We start from the raw sequence: 7515 nt of genomic DNA, 5'->3' as shown, positions 1-7515 counted from the left end.
TGAGTCTAGGTTAAGAAGAGAAGGTAAGGTTTAGAGGAGGAGAGGTGGTGTTCAACAGAGAGAAAGTTAGAGGAAGAGCCACGAATGTTGCAGAAATGAAGAAGTGGGTAAGACAGTGGTTCCAGGCAGCTCGTTGAGTAGTCACCGGGAGAGGGACGGATAGTGGGGGCATTTATGGTCCCCCCCCATGGGGACACTGAGGCATGTCCCCCCCCCCATGAGGACACTGAGGCATGGTTAATGTTCCCCATTTTTCTTCTCTAATTCAGAAAAGGAAGTGTAGTGTGTACTATGCATGTAGTTTGGTGTTGATAGTTAGAGAAACTTGTATTCGAGAGCATGCTGGCCTATTCTCTGTGTTACTGAAACACTGAAAAGGTTCAGCAAAGGAGGATGGTCAGCAACTAGTCCCGAGGACTGATGAAACGGGAGCTCCAGCTCTCCCTGTCATCAGCTTTCCTTCCACCTTGGGAGTACTGCCCTGCTCGACTGGTGCTACAGTATACTCCTTGAGTTTGGCTTTATGTTACCTTTTTCTTCTTCTCGGGGGAAAAATTTGCAGACTCCTGGCCTTTGGTTCTTTCTTCCTTTCATTAAAAAAAAAAAATCTCAAATCATTTTCACTGCTGTCACTCCTGACTTGTGTCCTTCCAACAAGGCACGTATCTTGCACCGCGATTTTGGTCGAACTGAATGGGAGTGGGAGTGAAGGAGAGAGAGAGAGAGAGAGGGGGGGGGTTCCAGGAGAGAGGAAGTTGAGCGAGCGGAAGGGGAGGGGGGATTCCAATAAGATATATAAGCGCGCGACAGATCACCGAGAGCTCACACCCGCATACAAATTTCCACAGAACAAGTAAGTAGCTTCAGCCTAAGCCATCCACTGCGGTGATAGTTATATTTTAATTTATCTTTGCATCCTTCAGAGATTTTGCTCAAGTTTCAAAAGACCTCACCCAATGAAAGAATTACGAAAGCCATACCAAACTTCTCATGGTAGAAAAATCTCTTCTAAGCTGAGGAAAATCATCTGACTGTGGCAAAAAGTAAATAAAGAGGTAATCATATTTACGGGTTTAGCACCAAGTACAGGAAAAAATCAAAGGTGGAGTTGGTAGTCATGTTGTCAAGAAAGTAGTGAAGTAAACACGGGATGATGTATGGAGACGATGACGAAAACACACACCAGACACCCTGTAGATGGCCCATATTTATTACATGTTAATTTATCTTGTCCATTCCATTTACCAACCAATCCAGTCCTTTTTGACCCACCAGGAACGTAGGGCCCGGGGCTAGGTTACTCAGTCCCAGAATTTAAAACGAAGTTGACCAGCCTCATTCTTCCCAGCGTGGCATTACGTGGGCAATAAATCTCAACCAGCCCCCAGACGGAAACCCTTACCATCTCCCTCCTGGTGGAACACTTTAGATCATCATACGTCACTTGGCTATATGGTTACCACACAGCGTAGTAACCGATTTTCTGAGTTACAGGAAACCATTCGACTTGTCATTCAGTGTTGAGTCACCTGAAGGCGGCACTACAGCGAGTGAATGGATGGTAGGGGTACTGTACCGTATTCACGACACCCACTAAACCCGGCGATCTTTTTAACTTTAATCTTGCTAATTCCTGACGATTTTATAAAGCTAAACATAAACTACATAAACAAGAAGGATTATCAGTTTGTTCATCATAAACAGTTTGAGTCAATTCCCTTCATCACAAATGCCTTTCCCAACGTTGTGCACTTGACTTATTAGCAAATCTTCCAGTCTTACTACTCCAGCTGGTTCTCTGTATGCCTCTTCCTCTCACTCCATCTCTGGATTCCCATTCAGTTACCCTGGTTTTCTATATGTCACCTGGTCTATGAAGGATGTGACCTGAATATATATATCTGCATTCATTTTTTCATTACATCCTCTCTCTCTCTCTCTCTCTCTCTCTCTCTCTCTCTCTCTCTCTCTCTCTCTCTCTCTCTCTCTCTCTCTGTATAGATAAGTAGATACAGATAGTTAGATAGACAGACACGTGACACCAATCATAATCCTTTCAATTCCTCTCTTAAAACTTTCAATCTTTGGTTCCAAGGAATTGTTAGACACGTTCCTGATCTGCAAATGCAAAAAGGAAGAGCACAGAGACAACTGTTTATCCTCCATACAGTTACTAAGCTTACCAAAAGTTCCCCACTGCTTGATTTTATTCCTATGAACTGCCTGTCCTACCTGTGTGTACTGGTGAACCCATTAGATTTTCATCTTTAAATTTTGCTGTAAGGGAATGAAAATGTCTACTAAACACAGTTGTCGTCTTTATATAATTTTCGAAGCGTAGCTTCAGGCTCTTCCTCTTTCGATCAGGTATTTCTTCTTGTAGGTCTTCCCCTGGTTCACGAAAGAGCTTTGTCGTGTGCAGTTATAGGATTATTACTAACCATTACTGTTTATTCCCTTTTAATTCCAATAAAAAGTTATGCAAAGGCCATCTAGGTAGGCACAGAATAACCCAGGCAAAATTGTATCACCTTTTCTCACATCTCTCATTAGTGATTTCTCAATATCTTATGAAGTTTTACGCAATGCTATGTCATAAACGTCTTTCAGTATTGCATCATAAAATTCTTATCCACTTTGCCCTCGATTTGCTCCCATAACTGCACCTGTTTCAGCTTAGTCACATACTTCTGATAATCAGTTAATGCCAAGCAGAAAGATTTCTTAAATACTGTTTTCAGTATACTCTGAATATTGACTTGAGACCGTCTGTTATCTAATAACACTACGAAATTTGGCCTCCTATCGTGGTTGGTTATTTCTAGTGTAGAGCTTGTTCAGTCTGTATGAACTTTTGTGAAAATTATTCAAACGCCAAGAAGGTTAATTGGGAGATAGTTTTTTTTGTTTGTTTGTTTGTTTGTTATCCATCTTTAATGTTGTTTTGTCGCGTCGCACAATAATTATTTTTTTCTGTGATCAGAGTACTGCTTCAGTAGTAGAATTTACTATTAAAGCAGTACGCTGATCTTTGAAATAAGAATCCAGGCTACTGTATTAAGTTAACACAGCAGCGATATTATTAATGCTGCAGTTTTGCCTAATACAGCAGCCTGAATTCTTAATACGATCAGTGATGAGACCATCATCGCGTCTTTCCTTACCACTCATTGTTCTTCTCAAAACCATCTGTACTTCCTCGAACATGATGCTGAAGATCACTGAGTCCTCTTGTACTCCATTCTGAACTGACTTATCATTCATGATCCTGCTGTTGTAGGGTTTTGCATAAAATTCTTTTGCTATATTGACCACTTCATTTCTGTTGTTATATCACTTTCCTTAGTTTCTCAGCGAAAACATTTGGTTTCTTCCCTTACCAAACCTTCACTTCTTCCCTTCATCCTTCCTCCGTTCCCTATAGAATCTTCAGTTTTATTCTTGCACAGCTTGTGAATACCGTCGTTCTTTTTTTTTTTTCGTTCAGCTTAATCATTGTTATCTCTTCTTGTACTTACGAGGATATTCTTTCATTATCTTTAAAGTTCCTCCAAAAGTTTTCTTATGGTATTCCGGGGTTTCATGTATACTACATCTAGAAATGCCTTGTTTGTGGCTCTCGTGAAGGTTTCTTTCATCTGCCCTCTGTCTGTATCTCATCCGTTCGTCAAATGTGGCAGTTATACAGTTGTATTGACCTGAACCACACTAAACTCTGCGTCATTTCTTTCATTGTGCAAGTTTTGCTCTTCTCTTCGAATTAACGTGGCCTCCTTTCTTCTGAGATTTAGTATCACGACTTCACATCATTCTCTGGTCAATTCCCACCGTTACTTTATTCAGACACAATCCTAACCCCACACATAAGGATGTTCTTGTGCCACATACCCGTCTCCACTAAGACACTTGGAGTGACAAAGACCTCAAATAAGACATTTAGAGGCGATGCATCCCCAGACACAACAGACTCAGAACACCAACAGGGACAGACTTTGGCCAACAAAAAGATGCATTCTCCTTGCCCAACAAACAGTCTATCAGATCAGTGATGTCTTCTGTCTCCCTGGAATGGGCTCCCACCCTGTCTAGCGTCCACTGTAACACCTTGCAGACCATCCACAACAAAGCTCTGCGTATCATCATTGGCTGCACCAGTACCACTCCCATAGCTCACCATTAAAGAATATCTCGACATGAGAGGCACAATGTTACGCGGCAGCCTGTGCCGACACATACCACCCCTGACATTATATGTAAAGCCTCACAACACATGAAGACACATTAATCAATCATCACACAAACTTCACCAGACCTAGTCAACAACATCCGATCTCCAGACATATACACGCTAACAAGGAAGAAACACTTTCATACCCACTCCAAGTGAAGGCAGTACAACGCCTCTATCAGAACATTATGCTACAATTCCCCCACCCCCTTTCCTGTCGTTCAACAATCGTAGATACCTTTAAATAGGGCTGATCTAGTTCACCGGACCAGATATAGATCAAGACATCAGCCAGCCCTCTAAGTAATCAGCTCAAATCTGGGTTGTGTGGAATCACAAACGACACGTGCTCGTTTGTAGAGTAGGCCCACACAATATGACGTACATAATGGAACACTGCACAGTACATGCTACACTAAGAGGCAGTAGCAATATTAACGGTGTGGGGAACCTGTGGGGCAACTGGTTCAGCCAATTGAGAGCTTCGTGTGATCCCAGTACACCAGCGGCTCTCCTTGAGGTGAGTAGAGCCCAGCAGCCACAAGAAGCTTTGCCCCCGGACGAATTTTCTCACATGGACTGGTTTCCTCGTACAATAATTAACTCTCTCAGGCTTTTGTAACTTCCTCTCAGCTGAATGAAATTGTCTGGCATCAGCTGGGTAACAGTAATAAACTTGGTATGACCATCTGAGGTTTTTTAACACAGTAATAACAGTCTCAGGTTCTTATACTAACTCAGAGCTGAATGAAATCGTTTGTTGGTACAGTACCTTAAGGTTCTTTAGTCAGAATAATTTTTTGATTGCTAGCTTTCTTGCAAAGGCTGATTTTTGCCATTTAGGTACTGTTGCACTATTTTTTTCTTTTATTCCAAGAAAGATACATTTTCATTTGATTTTAAGGTTTTCTGTCTGTATGAAACACTATACTTTAGTTTTGTTAATGTTGCGGTTGCATGTTCATCTGTATGTGTACCAAGTGGACTAAAGGCTGAAGCTCCCGTTCTGCCGTCCACCATGTTCATTTTGCGGTATGGAGGGATATGGGGGACGTTTCTTTAAGTATTCGCTCGGAAAACTTCGTCATTTTGATGCTTGTATAACCTGCCAGACTTCAGTAATTATCTTTAAAGCGTAAGTCATCCACTAAAATAAAAAGTTCCAGTGTCTCAACGCAAAGCAGTTTTGGCTTCTCTGAGACTCTGCTTTCACAACCAGGCAACGTATTTTGAGAGATGTGACGGTGCTGTGTTTCTTCATATGACGGACTCCTTTATTGGAGCCCTAACTGGGAGTATAGGTAATCAGCGAACAAGGTATATGAACTGAAAAATATTGCTCAAAACCTGGAGCCTGCGTCATGGTGGTGGCGTGTGAGGAGAGCCTGTAGGACAATAGCAGAGGTTGTCTAATCTCTCCTGTATATACTGTTAACTAGCAAAATGGCAGATGATTACAGGACCAAAGTAGAGAAGGAGTTAGAATCAGTGAATTAGAACGAAATGGATCTGGTCAGCCTGTGGAATGCATATAGGGACTGCAGGAGTGAGACAACAAGAGTAACAACATAGAGGAAAGGTACGGCATGGTGGGATGATGAGGTTAAGAGAGCAGTGGAGGAAAAAGGGAAGAAGTAGCTAAAGTGGTTACAGGACAGGGGTTCATTAGAAATAAGAACTGAATAGGCTATACTGAGAGCAAGAAGCATGTAAAGAGACAAGTGAAGTGGAAAAAGGAGGTAAATGATAATCTAGGAACAAAAATGAATGCAAACTACTCTGAAAATAGGAAGTTATTCTGGAAAGAGGTGCGGAAATGTAGAAGTGAGCACGGAAAGAAATGTGATGATGTGAAGGATGTAGGTGGTAGATTATTAACCCATGGGGATGAAGTAAGGACCAGATGGAAAGAATATTTTGAAAGCCTGATGAATGGGAATACAGATAGCAGAGCGGATGTAAACATTATTGGTTTTGGGGGTGTACAGAGAAGGAATGCATTGCCAGGAGACGTGACACACAGGTGAAGAGTGCTGCGAAGCGGCTGAAAAATGGGAAAGCAGCTGGGGTTTATGAGGTGTATGCAGAGATGATTAAGTATAGTCGAGAGAGTGGAATGAAGTGCTTGCTGGAGATATATAAGAAGGCATGGATAAGTGAAACCATGCCAGCAGAGTGGAAAAAGGCTGTGATTGTACCCCTCTACAAAAATAAAGGTGAGGGAAGTGAGTGCAAGAATTATCGTGGCATAAGTTTAACGAGTGTGGTAGAGAACGTATATGGAAGAATTATTATAGAGAAAGTAAGCGAGATATCAGAAGTCCTAGTGAGTGATGAACAAGGTGGCTTTAGGTGTGGCAAAGGATGTGTGGACCAAATATTTGCAGTGAGGCAGATAGCAGAGAAGGCTTGTGAGAAGGACCGTAAGGTGTTTATGACATTCATGGATCTAGAAAAAGCATACGACAAAGTAGATAGAGAAGGAGTGTGGAAAGTTTTGCGCATGTACGGTGTAGGTGGTAAGCTGCTAGGTGCAGTCAAGAGTTTTTATGATGGTAGTGAAGCATGTGTAAGGGTTAATGGGCGTCTAAGAGACTCGTTCACGATCGGTGTGGGCGTGCGACAAGGTTGTGTAAGGTCCCCTTGGTTGTTTAATATATTTATGGATAGGGTGATGAGAGAAGTAAAAACACGAGCAATGGAAAGGGGGATGGCGTTTGTAATGAATGGTGATGGATGGAATATTTCAAATTTGCTGTATGCTGATGATGCAGTTCTGCTTGCAAATACCAGACAAGAACTTGGTAAGCTAGTGCAAGTTTTGCCGATGTTTGTGAGCGTCGTGCCTTGACAGTAAATGTAGAAAACAGTAAAGTGATGGTCATATAGAGAGAAGGTGACTCCCAGTGCGATGGTACAGTGAATGGAGACTGGAATTGGTGGGAGAGTTCAAATACCTGGGTACAGTGATAGAAAACAGAAAAATGTGCAAAAGAAGTGGAGAGTAGAGTGATCCAAGGAAGAAAAGTAGCTGATGCAATGAAGGCCTTGATAAGAAACAGAGGTGTGAGTGTTGCAGCTGCACGAGGCTTGCGTGAAGGAGTGTTTGTGCCAACTTTAACATATGGATGTGAGACTTTGGTGTGACATGAAAATGAAAACTCAAGAGTGAGAGCAGTGGAGATGGGACTGCTGAGGAATGTATGTGGAGTACAGAGGGTGGATAGAATACGAAATAATGTGATTCGTGAAAGATGTTGAATGAGAAAGTCCTTGGACACCAGAAT

Source organism: Coenobita brevimanus, chromosome 61, assembly GCF_032717465.1.
Source record: "Coenobita brevimanus isolate Jiangsu-jjx chromosome 61, ASM3271746v2, whole genome shotgun sequence".
Classification (NCBI taxonomy): domain Eukaryota; kingdom Metazoa; phylum Arthropoda; class Malacostraca; order Decapoda; family Coenobitidae; genus Coenobita; species Coenobita brevimanus.
This window is presented reverse-complemented; position numbering follows the sequence as displayed.